General features: G+C 49.3%; 1 long non-coding RNA gene across 1 annotated transcript in view; it reads right to left on the bottom strand.

Annotated features, from left to right (window-relative positions):
- Nucleotides 1–785: 785 nt before the first annotated feature.
- The window catches only part of LOC135203019 (uncharacterized), a 40,254-nt gene continuing 16,660 nt past the window's right edge, over nt 786–24,379 (bottom strand). Inside the window, exon 3 of the long non-coding RNA XR_010311846.1 lies at nt 786–870. This is a non-coding gene — a long non-coding RNA (uncharacterized LOC135203019). The remainder of the gene's footprint in view (nt 871–24,379) is intronic.

The following is a 24,379-nucleotide window of genomic DNA, read 5'->3' as shown; positions in this document are numbered from 1 at the left end:
ACTCATCACAGGTAAGATCTTTTGTGCACACGTCCCCTACATTTACTGCACATAGTATGTACATCACAAAAAAGCTTGGTCAACCTCGTCTTGTAGCTCTCGCTATAATAACATAATAACGAAGGCAGGAAGTGTTTAAGGGTATGTCACCAACTTCAGCAACAAAACTGGCAAACATGAATTGAGGAGCAAGCAAGACAACGTGCAGTCGCATGCATGGCATAATAAGAATGACATTGTTGGCTTCAGTCGCTCACTACTTCCTGTTACGGTGGGCGGGGCCTGTCACTCCAGCATTGCAACTGTTACTTGTTCGCAAATTTTAAAAATTAGGATGCCATGCAAGAACAATTGTTAAGTAATTACTTGGTAAGTTACTTTTATAGAAACAGGATTTCAAGGAGGCTAGGAAAAACAATGACATACTTGATGCAGAAATCATTGAACAGCATTCCAAAATCACTTGACAACAGATCTAACAAAAGAAAAGGGTTGATGCTTAGCCCAAGGAATATCAGTTTAACAACAGTTTTTCACTAATTCAGGTACATGGGGAGTTGACAAATGCATTCCTGACTTGGAAAATTTGAAGATACTTTCTCTTTTGCTAGACTGAGATTGATTTAGCATAACAATTTTGCTTGGGGAGTTAGCAAACTCCTCTTGATTTAACAAAATTTTGAGGCTATATATTGCTAAACCATAATTGTGTATGCTAAAACAAAGATACACAATACTATCAAATGAAAATTATCATAGATTCACCAAGTGTTATGTATATTACTTACCAACAGCAGTCTGGAAAGTCCTCATGTATTTTAGGTCATACGCTGAAAATCGGAACTTTTCCATCGTTTCTTTAGCCCAGTCCTGGAAGGAAGATTAACACTAAAGTGAATACCAAGAGTTCAACAAGCCATTTATTAAAAAGATCATTATCATAATAGCCCCTGTAATGTATACCTAACATACCAAAACCCATACATATAATCTCACTTCGGTAACTCAGCATTACAAAGGACAGTTTTCTTTCAAAGTCGGTAGAATTTTCAACCAAAACATTTCAGCAGGAGTGTTCCAGTACAAGCTGGAAAAGGTTACTGAAACTTGATATATAACAGGATTGCTAATTAGTGATAAGAGGGTGATAGGGTGTCACGGACCCCGACAGGTCCGCTTCAGGTTTGATATTAAAATAAACAAAAAGAATTCAACACCAACAGTTGAAACTGGGGATACGAATATAGAAAGATACACAAACAGAACAAAGGTTTATTTAAAAGCTTACTAACAAAGATAAATGCAGAATGGTTTCTCCTATTTACATAACAAAAGTAAAATCTTACACTGCATGAACTGGAGAAACAGTGAGGTAATGAAAATACTTGCTGGCCAATTTTTCAGCGGTCGACAATCAATCCTCGTAGCAACGGCTTCACAAAGGAGAACTATTACTTTGGACGTCTTCTTGACACCGTACTGCAGAAAACATGACAATTTGTCCAAAATTGCATTTTTCCTAACTATACAAACCTGAGGTCCTTTTACAATAGGAAGGTACTAGCGGCAGCTGGATAGGTCGTAAGCTTTCGAACAAGGGGTTCGGTAGTTAACTGCTTGTCCGACAGGCGCGCGCGCGCGACTGGGAGGTAAACAAATCACTTTTGCTTTTGGCCCAAGCAAACTGCAGAGTGAGGGGTGGCATGAGGTGGGACTGTGTAAAAGGACCTCAGGTTTGTATAGTTAGGAAAAATGATATTGTTAAGATACAATAAAGTTTTGTACATACTTACCTGGCAGATATATACTTAGCTATAGACTCGGTCGTCCCGACAGAATTTCAAAACTCGCGGCACACGCAACAGGTAGGTCAGGTGATCCACCATTCCCGCCGCTGGGTGGCGGGGTCTGGAACTATTCCCGTTTTCTAAGCCATAATTTCTCTTACACCTGTCTCCTGAGGGGAGGCTGGGTGGGCCATTAATCGTATATATCTGCCAGGTAAGTATGTACAAAACTTTATTGTATCTTAACAATATCATTTTTGTACAAGTACTTACCCAGCAGATATATACTTGAGCTGATTGGCACCCTTGGTGGCGGGCAAGAGACAGCTAAAAACAAAATAATACTTAACTAAATACATTAAAAAACAGGGAAAAAACAACCTATGTTCTTGGATAACATAATCCATAGTTCCTACCTTATTGGGCTGAAGACTTCATGACTACTGTCGATGAGTCTGCTTGCCTCAAGAGTTTTCAACGAGGAATGAACCTATGGTTGAATAACTCTTTGGATCGTGTCAATGGGGGCTAGCCCGCTTACGCGACAGAGCCTATACTGGATCGTACCAATGGGGGCTGACCCACTTACATGGTAGAGCCTTGACCTTTTGTCATATCAATGGAGACTCGCCCTCTTACATGACAGAGTTAAGGTTATTAAACAAATCACCAAGAGCACTGAAGCCAATCCCGATCACCTGACCATGTTAGTCTTGTTACAATCTATGAATTGTAAGAGGGTCCCTATTCCCTCTGACAATTAACCAATAAAAACAACCACCAATAAACAGTAATTTAAGCCTTAAACTAAATAGGAAGGATTAGCCTCAGCCCCTTCTCCCAGCACTGAATTCGCCGAAACATACGCTCCCAGAGCAAAGCACTTTTCGTACGAAATTTTAACATCTCTTAGGTAATTCGAGGCGAACACCGAATTACATCTCCAAAATGTCGACTCTATAAAGAGCCTGAAGCGACCATATGTTTTGTGAAAAGCCATCGACGTAGCTATGGCTCTCACTTCTGAGCTCTCACTCTGAGAACCTTGAAATGCTCTTCTTCGCATTTAAGGTGAGCTTCCCTTATTACATCTTTTATGAAGAATGTAAGGGCGTTCTTAGAAATCGCTCTTTTCGGATCTCTTACAGAGCCCCAAGACTTTCTTCTGTACCTTTCAGCAACTTCTTCTTCTCCAGGTAGAACTTGAGTGCCCTGACTGGACACAAAGTCCTTTCTAGTTCTCTCCCTGTTAATGAAGATATTCCTTTTATCTCAAAAGCTTCTTGGCCAAGGCTTTGAGGGATTTTCATTTTTCGCTAGAAAAAATGGTTGGAAAGGAGCAAATCGCTGAATCTTTCTTAAACCCACTTTACCTTCCAAAGCTTGCAAACCGCTCACTCTCTTGGGCTGTTTGCTAACGCAAAAAGGAATAATGACTTTCTTGTTAAGTCCCTAAACGCAGCTGCGTGAGACGGTACGAATTTTTCCGACATTAGGAACTTGAGGACCACATCCAAGTTCCAGCTAGGCTTCTTGATTACATGTTCTTTCCGTGGTCTCAAAAGACCTTATAATGGTCATGAAGATCTTTATTGTTGTCAGATCTATTCCTCTATGTCGAAAAACTGAGGCCAGCATACTTCTGTAACCCTTCACTGTTGAAACTGCCAGGTTACAGTCTTTTCTCTCAAATATAGGAGAAAATCTGCGATTTCAGTTTACAGAGGTACTGGGAGGAGGATATTTTCTTTTCCCTACACATCTTCTAAACAACTCCCACTTCGACTGATAATACTTTAGAAGTGGAGACTCTTCTGGCTCTTGCAATAGCCTTCGCCACTTCTCGTGAAAGCCCCTTGCTCTGACAAGTCCTTCGACAGTCTGAAGGCGGTCAGACTTAGAGCGGGGAGGTTTTTGTGAAACCTGTCGAGTGGGGTTGTTTGAGAAGATCGTTCCTTAGTGGAAGCGATCTTGGAAAATCCACTAACCACTCCAGCACCTCTGTGAACCAATCGAGAGCCGGCCAAAAGGGAGCGATGAGGGTCATTCTTGTTCCTTCCGAGCAGCGAACTTCCTCAACACTTCTCCTACTATCTTGAAAGGAGGGAGGCGTACGCGTCCAAGCCCGTCCAATCTAGCAGAAGCTGTCTACTGCTACTGCTTGAGGATCCGAGATCGGGGAGCAATAGGTTTCTAATCTGTGGTTCTTGTTGGTCGCGAACAGGTCTATATTGGGCCTTCCCCACAGTGCCACAGTTGTTTGGCAAATCTGAGGATTGAGAGTCCATTCCGTGGGTAGACTTGATCTTTTCTGCTTAACAGATCTGCCCGGACATTTTTCTCTCCCTGTACAAACCTTGTGAGGAGAGAGATCTTCCTTTCCTGTGCCCAAATCAGCAGATCCTTTGCTGATTCGTACAGGGAAAAGGAATGCGTCCCCCCCTTGCTTGTCTTTATATAAGCGAGGGCTGTTGTGTTGTCCGAGTGAATCTGAATCCCCAGACCTGAGACCTGTTCCTCGAAATGAACCAAAGCTAGATGAATGGCTGTTAGCTCTTTTCTTGTTGATGTGCCAGGACACTTGTTCTCCTTCCCAAATGCCTGACACTTCTTGCGAACCTAGGGTCGCTCCCCACCCTGAATCTGAGGCGTCTGCAAACAACGCTAGCGCGGGTTCTGTAAGCGAAGGGAGATTCCTTTGCTTAGTTTCTGTGGATCTAACCACCAACGGATATTCTCCTTGATCCGTTTCGAGATTGGAAAAGTCTCTCCCAGATTGTTGGACTTCCAATCCCACTTCTCCTTCAGAATAAAATTGAAGGGGTCGTAGGTGAAGTCTTCCTAAGGAAAACGAACTGTTTCCATCGAGAGAGGGTCCCCAGCAAGCTCATCCATTCCCTCGCGGACAATGTTCTTTCCTTAAGAAGACTGACACCTTTTCTAGGCAGCGTTCTCTCCTTTCCTGCGAAGGATACGCTAGAAAATCCCGAGAATCCATCTGAATCCCCAGATAGACCAATACTTTGCTGGGAGTCAGCATGGATTTCTCGTGATTTACTAAAAGTCCTAAGGACTTTGTCAACTTTAGAGTCACTAAAAGGTCCTCCAGACATTTTTTCTCCGATTGGGCTCTTATTAGCCAATCGTCCAGATATAACGAGATCCTGATCCCTTCCAGATGTAGCCAATAAGCTACATTCTTCATGATGTCCGTAAAGACTTGAGGGGCAGTCGAAAGTCCGAAGCACATCGCTCGGAACTGGAACACTTTCCCTTGGAACATGAACCTCAGATATTTCCTTGCTGCCGGATGATTTGGCACATGGAAATACGCATCCTGAAGGTCCAGGGACACCATCCAGTCCCCTGGACGAAGAGCAGATAGAACAGAGGAAGACGTCTCCATTGAAAATTTCTTCTTCAGACAAAGAAATTCAGGGCACTGACGTCTAGAACTGGTCTCCATCCCCCCGATGCTTTCGGTACCAGGAATAGCCGATTGTAGAATCCGGGGGAATGGGGACTGGAGATCTTGAACCAGTTCTACCGCTTCCTTGGAAATCATCTGTTCCACTGCTTGCAACATAGCAAGCTTTCGGACCGGATCCGAGTATCTGGCGGTTAACTCCCTTGGAGTGTCGTCAAGGGAGGATTTTCCATGAAGGGGATCAAGTTATCCTTTTTTCAGGATAGAGAGGGACCAGGAGTCCGCTCCCTTCTGCGCCCAGACTTTGGCAAAAGTGGAGTAGCCTGGCGCCTACTTTCGTCTGGAGGACTTGCTGTTCATCTAGACTTCCCGAAGGACCTTCTAGATGGTCTATTCTTTCTCTCTGGTCTTCGACCTCTAAGAGGGCTCTAGAAGAGGAGGCCCCTCGAAAGGGCTGAACAAAAGAGGGTCTCTCTTCTCTATCGGCACTGCCGGCCTAAACTTCTTGGCTGAGTGCGTGAGTAGATCTTGAGTTGCCTTCTCCGTAAGAGATTTCGAAACCTCTCTAACCGTCTCTTGTGGAAAAAAGGTGCGGGATAAAGGAGCAAAAAGAAGAGATGTCCTTTGTTGCAAGGGTGATACTGCTCTTGCTAAGAAAGAGCTAAAGACAGATCTCTTCTTCAAAACTCCCGTCCAAAAAGAGAGGCAACTTCCACAGAACCGTCCATGACCGCTCTGTCCAGGCAAGCCAGGACGCTCGAAAGTTCCTCCATGGAAACAAAGTCCCGTGTCCTGAGCTCTCTTCGCTAATGCTCCTAACGCCCAGTCCATAAAGTTGAAGACTTCAAGGGTTTTAAAGAGGCCCTTTAGAAGGTGGTCCAGCTCACACATGCCCCAAGTCGCCTTAGCAGACAGCAACGACTTCCTCCTAGCAGAGTCCACTAAGGAAGCAAAATCCGCATCCGCGGAAGAAGGCAGGCCTAACCCCATCGGCTCTTTGGTCTCGTACCACCTTCCTGGTTTGCCTGTTAACTTGGAAGGAGGCAGGAAAAAACTGTCTTGCCCGCTTCCCTTCTGGAAGTCAACCACTCTGAAAAAGTTTTCATGCCTTTTTCATACAAAGAGCGGGGCGCATCTTAACGAAGGAAGACGATTTTAAGAGCTTTAGTGCTGGACATCAACGATCCTGGTGAAGGAGGGTCCGCAGGATGAAGGGAGTCTCCGAACTCCTTTAGCAGCAAAAGAGAAAGTCTCTTGTAGTCCGAAACTGCTACATCTACAGGCTCTTCGTCTTCCGATACCTGTCCAACTGATCTACAGAAGAGATCGTTTTGGAGTGATCTGGCTCTTCCCGGGAGAAGAACTCCTTTCCCGAGAAGGGGATGCGTAACATTAGCACTCCTATACGAAGATTGAGGCTCCTGTCTGTCGGCAACACTCTTGTGCCTACTAGACTCTTGTTGTCTAGGTTCGTCGGGTTCGTGGCGCTTGCTAGGCTCCTGGCGTCCTGATTCAGGGCGCTTGAACAGATCCCCGCGTCTGATTCCTGACGCTTAACAGCTCTTGGCGCCCTAACACTTGACGCCTAACGTACTCCTGGCGTCCTGTTTGTTTCTGGCGCCCTAACTCCTGGCGCCCTGACTCCTGACGCCCTGACTCGTGGCGCCCTGACTCCTGGCGCCCTGACTCCTGGCGTTCCTGACTCCTGGGCGCCCTGACTCATGGCGTCCTGGCTCATAGCGTCCTGTTCCTGCCTTCTAGCAGAATCCTGACGTCCTGAATCCAGCGTTCTAAGAGGCTCTTGACGTCCTTTCTTGCGTCTTGCTGCCTCTTTGCGCCTGTCTGGCTCCTGGTCCTGAAGACCCAAGGGATCCTATACCTAAATCGGTTTTCTGGTTCCTTGTAGCTAAACCGCTCGAGACTTCTGCTCGATGCGCTGTGTCTAAGAGGGCGCTTCGGGGAAGCCAGCCTATAGGGCGAAAGGGCTCTTCTCTCAGGAGAACAACTCCTATCCGACGAGTCCCTTGACGAAGGCGATAAACGCCCTGGAGATCGTGAGAGTTCTCTCCTATACGAAGAAGGACGCTTAGCGGCCAAAAACTCTTCACAGGGAGCGAGACAATCCTTCCTCCTTGTAGAGTCCTTAGCAAAAGAGCCTACGAGCGACGCTAACTGCTCTTGCAGATTAACCAAAAACTTCTTGGTCGGATCCTGAAGAGCAGGCTCCTCTTGTCTAGTCCTCTTAGGACCCGAAGGCCTCCAATCCCTCGGGAAAACGCTCTGGGCTGGGTAGTCAGCAGCGTCTCCTTTAGGCGCCTTCCAGGCTCTCTTCAAAGGCGCGCGAACGGTAGGCCGAACTCCATCCTCGTTTAGGAGAGGAAAGTCTGAGGCCGAAAAACACTCCTTAGGACCTTTTCCTTTTCTGCGGCAATCCGAGGCAGCCTGGGACTTAACAACAGGATCTGCCGAAGGGACGCCTGACCGTTGGGGATGTTCTGCATCCTCCCTGCGGCTTTCGACATTCCTCCTCCCCTGGTCCTGGGAGTTTGGAAGAGGTCTAGGCCTAGGAGCAATGAGGAACCGGTCAGACGCCCCCTCCACTGCACTGGGGACACTGCACAAGTCACTATCACCACTCTTACCTTGGTTTAGAGCTCGTAGCTGAGCTTGAAGTTTCTTAATAGAAGCTTTTACATTTTCCCTCTCTGATGAAGAATCTTTGGATTCAGAACAGGGAGAAGCAGCTGAGGCTAAGGGAAAATTGTTAGAAGGAGAGTTAATTTCTTGTTCTAAGGAGCAATCTACTAGATGACCTAGCTGAAGCCTTCCTCACTCTATCTCTCTCAAGCTTCCTAACATATGATGATAATTCCTTCCATTCAAGCTCCGTAAGGTTCTCGCATTCCACACAGGTGTTAATAAAAGAACATTCATTCTCCCTGCATTTAGCGCAAATACTATGCGGATCTAATGCCGATTTAGGCAGCCTAACCTTACAGTCTTCCCTACTGCAAACTCTAAACATAGGTGAAGCCTTAGCGTCAGACATCGTGAAAGAGTAGTCAAAACCAAAGTCGAAAAACAGTCCACAATAAGCGTATGCCAAGCCAGAGAAAAAACAGAATACGTCACCAAAAAACCAATCCAAATTCTCGGCAAACGAGTTGAAATCCAAGATGGAGGAACGAACAATAGGTGTTGTCCGTTCAAACCGACAGAGAAATTATGGCTTAGAAAACGGGAATAGTTCCAGACCCCGCCACCCAGCGGCGGGAATGTTGGATCACCTGACCTACCTGTCGCGTGTGCCGCGAGTTTTGAAATTCTGTCGGGACGACCGAGTCTATAGCTAAGTATATATCTGCTGGGTAAGTTACTTGTACAAAAATGCAATTTTGGACAAATTGTCATTTGTTCCGACACGGCATACAAACCTTCGGTCCTTTTACAATAGGAAGACTCACTTCTTGGTGGGAGGAATCTGAGTCTTTTGTGAACAGACTGGTGTTCGCCCAACCTTGGAATGCCTCCCTGGTCGTAAGAGCGAGGGAGGGATCCAAGCCTCTGTCCGATTGATCGGGGTGTGCACCGCAGGATCAATGGTCAGACCTCTGGACCAAGTACTAAGAGAGAGGCAAGCGTATCTCTTCGTACCACAAACAAGAACAAGTTCCTATTTGCAAGAGGGCAACATAAAGTTATGGTTTGTCTCTTGTTGGCATCCACTTCCCCCCCCTTGTAGGAGGAAGTGGTGGATATTCGCTCCCATCCCTAGTGAAAGGGATAGGATGGGGCTCTGTCGAGTAGCTCACGGCATCTCGTCCTTATCCAGCCAGGTGATGACCGTATCCCTCTACCCACAGGTAGAGGGGGAGAAAAAGATAGGAAGAGAAGCCAGTCACTCTCTCATTCACTTATCTATTCTTACAGTCACACCAGGACTCGATGCTGTTCAGCCTGCTAGGGTCTGGGTTAGCTACACAACGTTTGTTGACAGCCACCACGGGTCCCAAGCAAAACGATCCAAGGACCTGTGGGCAATATCCAAAAGGTAGAAGGAGGTGCCAGTGGTCTGGTTGTACCAGACCCCTGCCTTCAGTACCTGCGCCACGGAGAAGTTCTTGTGTAACTCGAGGGAGTGTACTTCTAGGTCATCTTGGTGCTGACGAAGAGTCTTCAACACTCAGCCTGGGATGTCGAGTTTCTTCAGAAAGCGCGGTCTTTCACAGGACAAAGCAGCATCTCCTTCGCATCAAAGGCGGTGAAGTCCATTAGGGAGGGGATTGTGAAGGACTCTAACCGATCGTCAGGAACCGAAGGGTTCAGAGTCTTCGCTACGAATTCGGTACGAAATCGAGCGTCACGAATCCCATCCCCTGGATGCTTGACTTCGCAGGAAAAGTCATTGCCAATTACCTCAGAGGGAAAAGAAGGGGAATGGTCGTATGACCTATCCCTCTTCTCGACTTCGGTGATGTCCTGTACCCATACTGGTCTATCCGTCTGCAGCGAAGTTGTTCTTCTCGGTATGGTAGGACGACACTCAATGGTGGGTGTCGATGGTATGGGTACTGTGCAAGCCGTTAGGACGAAGAAAAGACTGTTATGGAACAACCGAACTAAGTCCACAGCGAAGTTCGTAACAGACTTGGGCGCTCTGACAGCTGCCGACTGACTGCGTTCGGTAGGAGGCAAGTTGTCCAAGCACCCGAGCAAGTCACGTGACCTTCGCGTTAAAAGGGTTATGCCAAGAGACTAAACAAATAATTTGTTCGTCACCGATGCCAGAAGCAAGGTGATGACTCTCTTAAGGCATGTGCCCAACAGGCGAAAGTCAATTGCCTTCTAGAGACCGGGAGGTCCCTGATGGCAAGATATCTCATAGTATAGTTGATTCTCGGGCTAAGGAGAAACAACACTATGTGTCCGTTGAAGACGAAGGTGTACAGAAAATGCAACCTACGTCTTCACAGCTGAACCGAGAGAAGGATTCTCAAGATTCTGAACCTGTGCTACAAAGACTGAGACGCTAACCGCTATTCATTGCTGTCCGGTGAGGATCGTAGTTGCAAATAAAAGCAGAGCGCTTTTCAGTAATGAAGACAGGGAAATACTGCCTGAAGAACTGCTTCTCATGGGCTGAACATTTGGAAGTAGAGCTGTCAGGTCGGAGAGTAGGCGATGTCTTCTGACATATCTGTTAATTCGGGCGAGCAATGAATAATTGCACACCTACGAATACGAGATATTTGAAGACAAACTCAGATGTCTGCAAAATCATTCGCATTATCGCGGTGCGATGCAGCGGGTGACTAGTACAGACTTCTGTTACCGTGCGGTAAACAGAAAGATGAAAGAGTCCAAGAGATATCTCTGTTGAAAATTCTCGCAATGTCGAAGGCGATGAAATCGAGCGTCACAGCAGTAGATGGTCCTTCATTATTGCGAGAATCCCCGTTAATCAGAGACCTAAGTCCATGATTGTGGGTCAGAGATACGTTCGGTAGTCAATCAAACCAGGGGAGAGAGAGACGTAACCGACCGTGCATCTCCGAGACCTAGCTGATACTGAGCCGCTATCAGGCAGTTCAATACGCAGTAGCTCTCGGTGACTCGTCATCCTGAGTTGCCAGGTAATCCATTATTCCACGAAGGAATTCGTTCGGCTAGAACCATCGAGCATAAAGAATACGCTCGAGCAATTATATTTAACCGAAACGGATTTCGGTAAATACAAAAGCTGATTTGGTGTTGTCATGACAATACCAAGTATCTAAAATCGAAACTGATAACTGCTGGGAGGTTGCAGGCAACCCCGAGTTGCAGTTCAATTAAGATACAATTCGTCTCGGTCACAAACCGTAGCGTTAACTACGGTATGCGCCTACCCCCCGGACAATTCAACTGTTAAAAGAATCATGTCGCGAGGGTAATATACGTTAGTATATTTGTAGGTTCTGTACCACGACCTCCATCCTAAATTCTTTTCCTCTCGAGGAATGAGAAAATAAGGATTGGAGATCGACCGCCTTCGTTCTCTAGTCAAGAGAGTGAAGGAGAAGTCTTTCCCAAAGGAAAGCTTCAATGGTGAACAGAATACCGAAGACGATAGTTCAAGCCAAACTGGAAGTTCCCGTCCGTTCTTCTCTATCCCAGGTTAATCGCCTACTGTGAGATACTCTTCTTTCAGCAGCAGTCTTCTTTCCAAATGCTAGAAATTACAGGAATTCGAGCATAAGCGAGGTTCCCGATTATCGTGTAACAATTATCGGGATTCTCGCTCACTTTGGACCGTGGTCTCGCCTAAGTGTTTGGAGATCGTAAAAAACTCGAACACTCTGAGTGCGCTAGAAATTCCGTAGAATTCTAAGCACTCTGCGAAACCCCCCACCGAATTCGTCAAACGATATCGTCTGTGATCCTCCCGATTCCCGTAGAAATCGAGAAAGGGGCAGGATCCCTCCTCAACGACCGGGGCTTACGTCAGGTAGGACCCGAAGGTCCCCCCGGTAGCGCAGCCCCTAACGTGGGATCTTACAGAGAAATCTCTGTAGGATCCCTCCCCTTTCCCTCGTAGCCGTAAGGAGAGAATGGGGGAGGAATTGGATACTGGCTCGCCTTCCCAGCGGAACTAGCAGTTGGAGAAGAAAAGGAGCAGCCATCGCCTTACGGCGATGGCCTCTCAGAGCCTGGGAAAACGTATCGTCAGGAGAAAACGTTTTCCCGAGGAGGGTACGAAACTCATACTGTAGGTAAGGGTCTGCCGCCACTGAACGTCTCTGGGTGGGGCTGATCGACACCTGACAGGAGGAGCCGATACCGTCCTCCGACTCATTCCAGTCCTCGTCGAGGTCGAAACCTCAGGAGGACTGAAGGGGTATCAAATACAGTGTCCGAAGACACGTAGAAACGCCTCTGTCCGCAGTAAAGGAGGTGAAGTAGCTTGTTCGACCGGCCCGAACTGAGAGAGCCTTCTTGTCCGGAGAGGAGACTACCTGGTTCAACACAGTCGGCAAGCTCCGATCGCGGCAGACCCACCGTCGATTTGGGTTCCCTCTCGGGCCCCAAAACGACTCGAGCCGAGACGTGGCTCTGCTGGTGGGAGCGGCGATCCTTCCCCGAGGTCGTTGTGCTGACGAATCAGCGCCATAACCTCGGCAAAGTTCCTCTGGATCTCGGAAGTCACAGCATCTTGCAGAGTGGGACCGGTTAAGCCCTTCGAACAAGAGCATATTCCGAGAACCTTCCTCCTAAGAAGGGGGTTGGAACAGCGACCAGCCCTCTCGGTCTTCTCCATCCACTTGCGCATACGTCCTGGCAGGTCCAAAGAAACCGTGCCTGGCACGTAGGGCGTCGTGGTGGGATCATGAGGGGCGCACCCCTCACGATCACTCCTCAATACCTCGCTCCTCCCGGTGTAACCCGAGGAGGTTGAAGGTACGGGAGAGGCAGACCTGACGCTCCCTCCTCGCTCGCTGGCAGAACCAGCAGGCTTGGAGGGCTGCAGGCGATCGTCAACCCGCGGTGGCGATCGAGCTGCAGGCCTGGTCGAACCGTCTCGCTGTGGAGAACGGCTGGACTGAGCACAGCGGCCCCGATCTCGAGTGTCAGAAGAGCTGGTGCTGGTTGCCGTACCCGATCGCTCTCTGTGAGAGCGACGGTCAGGCGACCTGCAGGCTCCACTGTCACAGTGAGACCGGTGCTTGTCCTCACGGCACGTCACGTCGCTGGTTCCAGCCGTTGGCTGGCACCGGCGAACGGGAGACCTCTTCCCAGCCTCAGGCCCGTGGCCGGTCGTGGACCGTCACGTCCCCCGGGTAGCCAGCTGGTCGCCGCGAGAGCGAGAGCTGGTCTGGTGAGAGTCGCGTGAGCGGCTGTCACCAGTCTTCCGCCCCGTGCCGTGAACCTGACGCTGAGCGAGCTTCAGAGGTCTGGTTCCTGGCTGCACGGTCGCTGGTAGGCGACCGTACACTCGGTTTACCTCCCTGCGAACGAGATCGGGGCCGAGTACGGACCCTGATGCAGTGGCAGAACCACTGACACCAGGCGAGGAAGTACCGGTGTTAGCCGGTACCCCTCTGGTCCCCGTAGTCTTCTTCCTTACGGAAAAAGAGACGGGCCCCGCTCCCGAAGGAGCAGGAGGACCAGCGGAAGGAACCTTCCCGTCCCACCGAGGTGAGACGGGTCCCGAGAAGCTCCCGAAGGAGACTTCTTAGGAGGGAGGGCAACCTTCTTCTTCCTCGGCTGTGAAGCCTTAGAAGTCGAAGAAGAAGAGGCGGCAGCCGACGACGATGAAGAAGATGAAGACGACGACGACGACACCTTCCTCCTCTTCTTCGTCAGCTTCCTCAGGACAGACGTAAGATCTGTTATCCAGGGCGGAGCCGGGGCTGCTGTAGCCGAAGCCACAGGGCCCGGACGCACCTGTACAGACAGACCAAAGTCTGGGGTAGTACCACCACGAACAGGGACGACGTCAGCAGGTATGGGCATCTCAGGAACAGCAGGCACAGCCAGCACAGCATCGGTAGGGACAGCCAGCGCAGCAACGGCAGGGACAGCCAGCGCAGCAACGGCAGGGACAGCCAGCGCAGCAACTGCATGGACAGTCAGCCCAGAATCGGCAGGTACGGCAGGCAGCACCGGAAACACAGGAAGTGGAGCAGCAGCCAGCAACATCCTGGTACCGGCGGCAGGTCCAGGGGCGAGCTCTAGGGCAGCGGAAGTGTGGTCGCGGCAGCGCGGCAACCACGAGCGGCGGCGGCACGCCCCCCTCTCGGTACGGCGAACGGCACTTCACAGCGGCTGTAGGCAAGACTGTTACCACGTAAGGCGAGTACACCAGGTGAGGAGGGACGTCGTCACCTGGAGCGTGGTCACCACTCCATGGGTGACCGCAGTAGGCCCAGACATAGAACCGCAGCCCCTGGACACTAGCACGCCCTGCAAATGGAAGGACGCCCATAACCTCACCAAGGTCCACCCTCGTGCAGTAGCACCTGCGGAAATAACAGTAGTAGCGATTAGTGGGGGGGAAGTCCCCTCGCGCAGGGGGGTGAGCCCTCTCCGAACGAGTGGAAGACGAATACAATTGTACATCGGGCACCGAGCGCCCTCCCCCGCGCTCGACGGATCGGGCGAGGAGAAGAACGCAGATAACCTCCCCCCCCCAAGGGGAAGGGCCATCTGTGGGAGCTGAGCGGGGGGGGGGGGGGGGGGGGGGGGGGGGGGGGGTGGGGGGGGGGGGGGGTCTCGTTCCCCACCCCCGCACAGCACCCATGTACCCAACAATAATAATAAGAGCCCGAGAGCAATCGTGCCCTCGGCCCGAATGCAAGGGCATAAGGATCAATTCCCTGACTGAGCGGAACTTGAACCAAATAAATATTGATGCAATCAATAATAAAAGGAATAAAATGAAAAAGAATCTTGCATTACGATTCACTTCACAATGAATAAGGGCTCGGATCGAGCGCATTTGCGCCCTCGGTACCGAGCGCAAGGGTAAAAGGATCCATTCCCGATTATGAATGGAAACCTTGATCCATAATGAATTGATGCAATCAAAATATATATGAAAATGAAAAAGAATACTGCGCTTGCGATTTCACTTCATACAAATAAAAAGGGGAAGGATCAATTCCCGGGAAATAGCGAAACATTGATCCAAGTAAAACAATGCAATCTCAATAAAATATGAAAATGAAAAAGAACTGCACTTGCGATTTCACTTCATTCAAATAAAAAGGGGAAAAGGGAGGATCAATTTCCGGGTAAGCTCAGAAACTGATCCAAAATGAGTATTGCTACAATCAAAATAATATATATGAAAATGAAAAAGAATATTGTACTTGCGATTCCACTTCCATACAGAATAAGTTTTCGTGCCGAGCGCATTCGCTCGGCAACGAGCATACAGGTAAAAAAAAAAAAATAAATGAAAAGAGCGCTTACTTACGATTTTCATCTACACATTTCCAACCAAAATATACGCTCGGAGCGAGCGCTCTCCCGCCCTCGGCACCGAGCATACACAATACGAGGATCATTCTGGGAAAATGAATTCCCGCACTTACGCCCTTCAGTCCCGGCACTCGGGTAATCGGAGGGCGTGGTGAAACCAAGATCCTTTAATTCACAATTGAATTCAATGGAAATAAATATGAAATGATTGTACTTACAATTCAGTTTCACTAGATAAATAGAAAAAGAAAAACACAACCATGCGAAAGCAACGACGATGAAGCGGGCAGAGAGCGATGATACACGTCCACAAGACGCCAGCAGGCCGGAAGCAAAGGGTTTGGGTTTTTTTACCCTCCCAGTCGCGCGCGCGCACCTGTCGGACAAGCAGTTAACTACTGAACCCCTTGTTCGAAAGCTTACGACCTATCCAGCTGCCGCTAGTACCTTCCTATTGTAAAAGGACCGAAGGTTTGTATGCCGTGTCGGAACAAAATGTCTATTCTTGATACTCGAAGAGCAGGAACTCCTCGAAACCTCTTGTAGAACGTTTCTTCTCTGAAGGTTTGCTCAACATCGAAATAACTCAGTCGTCCACTCCCTGACAACGACTTGACCAGATTTCTACCAAACTCTCGAGCGCCTTTTCCTCTCTGATCCTTCATCTGTTCCTTCTTCTCTTATCTTTCTCTGAGGATCTCTGCTCTGATCTCTACTCTCTGTTGTCCTCTAACTGATGATCTCTCTTTTCTCCTACTCCGTCAGCTGTATTTATATGGCAATCTAGGGGCGGGGCCTACCAGCAAACATCACAGACTCCCAAGACGACGGGGACGATTTAAAAGAATCTCGAAGAAATATTGCATCAGAAATTGCGGCGTTTCTCACGACACGTAGGCGCCTGTCGAGTTCCATACCCCACCTGACAATTCTAGAACAATCATGAGAACAGGCACCTCCAACACGTGCGTGGATGCATCCTTGTTGCAGACCTACCTGAAGAAAATGTATTTTCATTTCCTTTAACTTATTCGTCGCTATGAAGCGATTACCATGACATGTCCCCCCTAGAAAAGAAAAAAATTAAATCAACTGATTTTATTTTTTTCTAAAGAGAAACAATAATTAAACAGCAGGGGAACAATTCTGCATAAAGCTTTAATCTAGTTAAACAGACACACTTCACTCACACCCACTCGTGCTGAAACAGAAAACAGTCATTAGGCTACTCATTCTGAAAAATCTCTAGAGAGGCTATCAGCTATAACATTATCCTTTCCCCTTATATGAACTATCTTCAGGTTATAGTCTTTTAATTCTAAACTCCAATGCATGAGACATTTATTCTTATTCTTAAACCTCTCCAAATAAACCAACAGATTATGATCAGTATACACAGTTAAAACAGAACTACTATGTGTGTAAATCTCAAAGTGTTGCAAGGCAGTAACTAAACCAAACAAATCCTTCTCAATATGACAATTTGTCCAAAATTGCATTTTTCCTAACTATACAAACCTGAGGTCCTTTTACAATAGGAAGGTACTAGCGGCAGCTGGATAGGTCGTAAGCTTTCGAACAAGGGGTTCGGTAGTTAACTGCTTGTCCGACAGGCGCGCGCGCGCGACTGGGAGGTAAACAAATCACTTTTGCTTTTGGCCCAAGCAAAAACTGCAGAGTGAGGGGTGGCATGAGGTGGGACTATGTGTAAAAGGACCTCAGGTTTGTATAGTTAGGAAAAATGCAATTTTGGACAAATTGTCATTTGTTCCGACACGGCATACAAACCTTCGGTCCTTTTACAATAGGAAGACTCACTTCTTGGTGGGAGGAATCTGAGTCTTTTGTGAACAGACTGGTGTTCGCCCAACCTTGGAATGCCTCCCTGGTCGTAAGAGCGAGGGAGGGATCCAAGCCTCTGTCCGATTGATCGGGGTGTGCACCGCAGGATCAATGGTCAGACCTCTGGACCAAGTACTAAGAGAGAGGCAAGCGTATCTCTTCGTACCAGCAAACAAGAACAAGTTCCTATTTGCAAGAGGCAACATAAAGTTATGGTTTGTCTCTTGTTGGCATCCACTTCCCCCCCCTTGTAGGAGGAAGTGGTGGATATTCGCTCCCATCCCTAGTGAAAGGGATAGGATGGGGCTCTGTCGAGTAGCTCACCGGCATCTCGTCCTTATCCAGCCAGGTGATGACCGTATCCCTCTACCCACAGGTAGAGAGAAAAAGATAGGAAGAGAAGCCAGTCACTCTCTCATTCACTTATCTATTCTTACAGTCACACCAGGACTCCGATGCTGTTCAGCCTGCTAGGGTCTGGGTTAGCTACACAAACGTGTTGAGCAGCCACCACGGGTCCCAAGGAAAACGATCCAAGGACCTGTGGGCAAAATCCAAAAGGTAGAAGGAGGTGCCAGTGGTCTGGTTGTACCAGACCCCTGCCTTCAGGCCTTCAGTACCTGCGCCACGGAGAAGTTCTTGTATAACTCGAAGGAGTGTACTTCTAGGTCATCTTGGTGCTGACGAAGAGTCTTCAACACTCAGCCTGGGATGTCGAGTTTCTTCAGGAAAGCTGCGGTCGCGCTTTCACAGGACAAAGCATCATCTCCTTCGCATCGAAGGCGGTGAAGTCCATTAGGGAGGGGATTGTGAAGGACTCTAACCGATCGTCAGGAAACCGAAGGGTTCCGAGTCTTCGCTACGAAGTCGGTACGAAATCGAGCGTCACGAATCCCCATCCCCTGGATGCTTGACTTCGCAGGAAAAGTCATGCAATTACCTCAGAGGAAAAGAAGGGAATGGTCGTATGACCTATCCCTCTTCTCGACTTCGGTGATGTCCTGTACCCATACTGGTCTATTCGTCTGCAGCGAAGTGTCTCACATTCTCCTATCCCCATGCAGTGAAGTTCTTCTCGGTAGTGGATAGGACACCGACACTCAATGGTGGGTGTCGATGGTATGGGTACTGTGACAAGCTGTTAGGACGAAGAAAAGACTGTTATGGAACAACCGAACTAAGTCCACAGCGAAGTTCGTAACTGACTTGGGCGCTCTGACAGCTGCCGACTGACTGCGTTCGGTAGGAGGCAAGTTGTCCAAGCGCCCGAGCAAGTCACGTGACCTTCGCCCTAAAAGGGTTATGCCAAGAGACTAAACAAGGGATTTTGACGTAGGAAAAATCTATTTCTGGGCGAGGAAGCCGTGTCGCTCCGTGAAATGTGTCCCCTTTAGCACTATTTCTAGTAAAATATTGCTATGATACCAGAGAACTGCTAAATTGGACATGTCAGATCGTCACCGATGCCAGAAGGCGAGGTGATGATTCTCTTAAGGCATGTGCCCAACAGGCGAAAGTCAATTGCCTTCTAGAGACCGAGGTCCCTGATGGCAAGATATCTCATAGTATAGTTGATTCTCAGCTAAGGAGAAACAACACTATGTGTCGTTGAAGACGAAGGTGTACAGAAAAAGCAACCTACGTCTTCACAGCTGAACCGAGAGAAGGATTCTCAAGATTCTGAACCTGTGCTACAAAGACTGAGAACGCTAACCGCTATTCATTGCTGTCCGGTGAGGATCGTAGTTGCAATAAAAGCGGAGCGCTTTCCAGTAATGAAGACACAGGGAAATACTGCCTGAAGAACTGCTTCTCATGGGCTGAACATTTGGAAGTAGAGCTGTCAGGTCGGAGAGTAGGCGATGTCTTCTGACACATCTGTTAATTCGGGGCGAGCAATGAATTAATTGCACACCTACGAATACGAGATATTTTGAAGACAAACTCAGATGTCTGCAAAAATCATTCGCATTATTGCAGTGCGATGCAGCGGGAGACTAGTACAGACTTCTGTTACCGTGCGGTAAACAGAAAGATGAAAGAGTCCAAGAGATATCTCTGTTGAAAATTCTCACAATGTCGAAGGCGATGAAATCGAGCGTCACAGCAGTAGATGGTCCTTCATTATTGCGAGAATCCCCATTAATCAGAGACCTAAGTCCATGATTGTTGGGCAAAGATACGGTTCGGTAGTCAATCAAACCAGGGGAGAGAGAGACGTAACCGACCGCCCATCTCCGAGACCTAGCTGATACTGAGCTGCTATCAGGCAGTTCAATACGCAGTAGCTCTCGGTGACTCGTCATCCTGAGTTGCCAGGTAATCCATTATTCCACGAAGGAATGCGTTCGGCTAGAACCATCGAGCATAAAGAATACACTCGAGCAATTATATTTAAACGAAACGGATTTCAGTAAATACAAAAGCTGATTTGGTGTTGTCATGGCAATACCAAGTATCTAAAATCGAAACTGATAACTGCTGGGAGGTTGCAGGCAATCCCGAGTTGCAGTTCAATTAAGATACAATTCGTCTCGGTCACAAACCGTAGAGTTAACTACGGTATGCGCCTACCCCCGGACAATTCAACTGTTAAAAGAATCATGTCGCGAGGGTAATATACGTAGTATATTTTGTAGGTTCTGTACCACGACCTCAATCCTAAATTCTTTTCCTCTCGAGGAATGAGAATAAGATTGGAGATCTACCGCCTTCGTTCTCTAGTAAGCGAGGGAAGGAGAAGTCTTTCCCAAAGGAAAGCTTCAATGGTGAACAGAATACCGAAGACGATAGTTCAAGCCAAACTGGATGTTCCCGTCCGTTCTTCTCTATTCCAGGTTGGTCGCCTACTGTGAGATACTCTTCTTTCAGCAGCAGTCTCCTTCCAAATGCTAGAAATTCCAGGAATTCGAGCATAGGCGAGGTTCCCGATTATCGTGTGACAATTATCGGAGATTCTCGTCTCGCTCACTTTGGACCGTGGTCTCGCCTAAGTGTTTGGAGATCGTAAAAAACTCGAACACTCTGAGTGCGCTAGAAATTCCGTAGAATTCTAAGCACTCTGCGAAACCCCCAGCGAATTCGTCAAACGATATCGGCTGGTGGTCCTCTCGATTCCCGTAGAAATCAAGAAAGGGGCAGGATCCCTCCTCAACGACCGGGGCTTACGTCAGGTAGGACCCGAAGGTCCCCCCGGTAGCGCAGTCCCCAACGTGGGATCCTACAGAGAAATCTCTGTAGGATCCCTCCCCTTTCCCTCGTAGCCGTAAGGAGAGAGGGAATGGGGGAGGAATTGGATACTGGCTCGCCTTCCCAGTGGAACTAGCAGTTGGAGAAGAAAAGGAGCAGCCATCGCCTTACGGCGATGGCCTCTCAGAGTCTGGGAAAACGTATCGTCAGGAGAAAACGTTTTCCCGAGGAGGGTTACGAACTCGCACTGTAGGTGACGGTCTGCCGCCACTGTGAACGTCGTCTGGGTGGGGCTGATCGACACCTGACAGGAGAGAGCCGATACCGTCCTCCGACTCATTCCAGTCCTCGTCAAGGTCGAAACCTCTCAGGAGGACCGAAGGAGTATTCAAATACGGTGTCCGAAGACACGTAGAAACGCCGCTGTCGCAGTAGAGGAGGTGGAAGTAGCTTGTTCGACCAGCCAGAACTGAGAGAGCCTTCTTGTCCGGAGACGAGAGACTACCTGGTTCAACACAGTCGGCAAGCTCCGATCGCGGCAGACCCACCGTTGGTTTGGGTTCCCTCTCGGGCCCCAAAACGACTCGAGCCGAGACGTGGGCTCTGCTGGTGGGAGCGGTGATCCTTCCCCGAGGTCGTGTTGCTGACGAATCAGCGCCATAACCTCGGCAAAGTTCATCTGGATCTTGGAAGTCACAACATCTTGCAGAGTAGGAGCGTTAAGCCCTTCGAACAAGAGCATATTCCGAGAACTTCCCCCTTAAGGAGGGGGAACAGCGACAGCCCTCTCAATCTCCTCCTGCCACTTGCGCGTATGTCCTGGTCGGTCCAAATATCGTGCCTGGTACATACGGCGTCGTGACGGGATCGTGTGGGGCGCGCCCCTCACGATCACTGCGCTGTGCCTCGCTCTTCCCGGTGTAAACCGAGGAAGTTGAAGGCACGGGAGAGGAAGACCTGACACTCCCGTTCGCTCGCTGGCTGAACCAGCGGGCTTGGAGGGCTGCAGGCGATCGCCAACCCATGGTGGGGATCGAGCTGCAGGCCTAGTCGAGTCGTTTCCCTGGGGAGAACGGCTGGACCGAGAACAGTGACCCCGATCTCGTGTGTCAGGGGAACTGCTGCTGGTTGCCATACCCGCACGTTCCCTGTGGGAGCGACGGTTGGGCGACCTGCAAAGACCACTGTCACGGTGAGACCGGTGCCAGTCCTCACGGTGCGTCACACCGCTAGCGGCGATCGGGGGGACCTCTTCCCAGCCTCGGCACGTGGCCGGTCAGAGACCGTCACGTCAGCCTGGGTAGCCAGCTAATCGCCGTGAGAGTGAGAGCTGGCCTGGTGGGAGGCGCCTGAGCGGCTCTCACCAGCCTTCCGCTCCGTGCCGTGAAACTGGCGCCGAGCGAGCTCTGGCGCCTGATTCTTGGCTGCATGGTCACTGGTAGGTGACGGTACACTCGGTATCTCTCGCGGACGAGAGGCCAAGACGGAACCTGGTGTAGTGGCAGAGCCCCTGACACCAGGCGAGGAAGTACTGGTGTTAGCCGGTACCCCTCTGGTCCCCGTAGTCTTCTTCCTTGCGGAAGAAAAGATGGGCCCCGCTCCCGAAGGAGCAGGAGGACCAGCGGAAGAATGCCCCCCGTCCCACCGAGGTGAGACGGGTCCCGAGAAGCTCCCGAGGGAGACTTCTTAGGAGGGAGGAGGCAACCTTCTTCTTCCTCGGCTGTGAAGCCTTGGAAGTTGAAGGGGAAGAGGCGGCAGCCGACGACGATGAAGAAGATGAAGACTACGACGACGACACCCTCCTCTTCTTCGTCAGCTTCCTCAGGACAGACGTAAGATCTGCCATCCAGGGCGGAGCCGGGGCTGCTGTAGCCGAAGCCACAGGGCCCAGCGCACCTGTACAGACAGACCAAAGTCTGGGGCAGTACCACCACGAACAGGGACGACGTCAGCAGGTATGGGCATCTCAGGAACGACAGGAACAGCAGGCACAGCCAGCACAGCATCGGCAGGGACAGCCAGCGCATGCAGCAATGGCAGGAACAGCTAGCACAGCAATGGCAGGGACAGCTAGCACAGCAACTGCAGGGACAGTCAGCACAGAATCGGCAGGTACGGCAGGCAGCACCGGTAACACAGGAGGTGGAGCAGCAGCCGGCGACATCCTGGTACCGGCAGCAGGTCCAGGGGCGAGCTCTAGGGCAATGGGAGTGTGGTCGCAGCAGCGCGGCAACCACGAGCGGCGGCGGCATGCCCCCCTCTCGGTACGGCGAACAGCCCTGCACAGCTGCTGTAGGCGAGACTGTTACCACGTGAGGTGAGTACACCAGGTAAGGAGGGACGGCGTCACCTGGAGTCGACATCGTTGTCGTGGTCACCGCTCCATGGGTGACCGCAGCAGGCCCAGGCAGAAAGAGCAGCAGCCCCTGGACACTAGGCACGCCCTGCAGACCGAAGGACGCCCATACCTGACCAAGGTCAACCCTCGTGGCAGTAGCACCTGCGGAAGTAACAGTAGAGTGATTAGTGGGGGGGGGGAGTCCCCTCGCTTGAGGGGAGCGAGCCCCACTCCGAACGAGCGGAAGACCCCGATTACAATTGTACATCGGGGCACCGAGCGCCCTCCCCGCGCTCGACGGATCAGGCGAGGAGAAGGACCCAGATAACCCCCCCCCCCCCCCCAACCAACCGAAGGGAAAGGGCCATCCGCGGGAGCTGAGAGGGGGGAGGGGGATTCTCGTTCCCCACCCCCGCACAGCACCCATTTACCCAAAACAAAAATACTACAGAGCCCGACAGCAATTGTGCCCTCGGCACCGAGTGCAAGGGCATAAGGATCAATTCCTGGCTGAGCGGAATCTTGATCCAAAATGAATATTGATGCAATCAATAATAAAAGGATATAAAAATGAAAAAGAATCTTGCAATACGATTTCACTTCACAATGAATAAAGGGCTCGGGTCCAGCGCATTTGCGCCTTCGGACCGAGCGCAAGGGGGAAAGGATCCATTCCCGATTATGAGCGGAAACCTTGATCCACGATGAATTGATGCAATCAAAACATATGAAAATGAAAAGAATACTGCGCTTGCGATTCACTTCATACAAGATAAAAGGGGGAAGGATCAATTCCCGGGTAAGAGCGGAAACATTGATCCAATGAAAATGATGCAATCAAAATAATATATGAAAATGAAAAAGAATACTGCCCTTGCGATTTCACTTCATACAAATAAAGGGGGGAAGGATCAATTTCCGGGTAAGAGCGGAAACTGATCCCAAATGAGTATTATGCAATCAAAATTAATATATGAAAATGAAAAAGAATGCTGTACTTGCGATTCCACTTTCATACAGAATAAATTTTCGTGCCGAGCGCATTTGCTCGGCATCGAGCACACAGGTAAAAAAAAAAGGAAAAAGAGTACTTACTTTCAATTTTCATTCACACATTTCCAACCAAATATACGGCTCAGAGCGAGCGCTCTCCCGCCCTCAGCACCGAGCACACACAATACGAGGATCATTCTGGGAAACTTTGAATTCCCGCACTTACGCCCTTCAGTCCCGGCACTCGGGTAATCGGAGGGCGTGGTGAAACCATGATCCTTTAATTCACAATTGAATTCAATGGAAATAAAGTTGAAATGATTGTACTTACAATTCAGTTTCACTAGATAAATAGAAAAGAAAACACAACCATGCGAAAGCAACGACGATGAAGCGGGCAGAGAGCGATGATACACACGTCTACATGCCAGCAGGCCGAAAGCAAAAGTGATTCTTCACCTCCCTGTTGCGCGGCGCGCGCACTGTCGGACAAGCAGTTAACTACCGAACCCCTTGTTCAAAAGCTTACGACGTATCCAGCTGCCGCTAGTAACCTTCCTATTGTAAAAGGACCAAAAGGTTTGTATCTCATGTCGGAACAAATGTATTTTCATTTCCTTTAACTTATTCGTCGCTATGAAGCGATTACCATGACATGTCCCAAAAAAGAAAAAAAATTAAATCAACTGATTTTATTTTTTTCTAAAGAGAAACAAGAATTAAACAGCAGGGGAACAATTCTGCATAAAGCTTTAATCCAGTTAAACACACACACTTCACTCACACACCCACTCGTGCCGAAACAAAAAACGGTCATTAGGCTACTCATTCTGAAAAATC

This window comes from Macrobrachium nipponense, chromosome 33 (assembly GCF_015104395.2).
Source record: "Macrobrachium nipponense isolate FS-2020 chromosome 33, ASM1510439v2, whole genome shotgun sequence".
NCBI classification, from domain to species: Eukaryota; Metazoa; Arthropoda; class Malacostraca; order Decapoda; family Palaemonidae; genus Macrobrachium; species Macrobrachium nipponense.
Note: the sequence above shows the minus strand (reverse complement) of the source record. Positions and strands in the feature narration are given on the sequence as shown.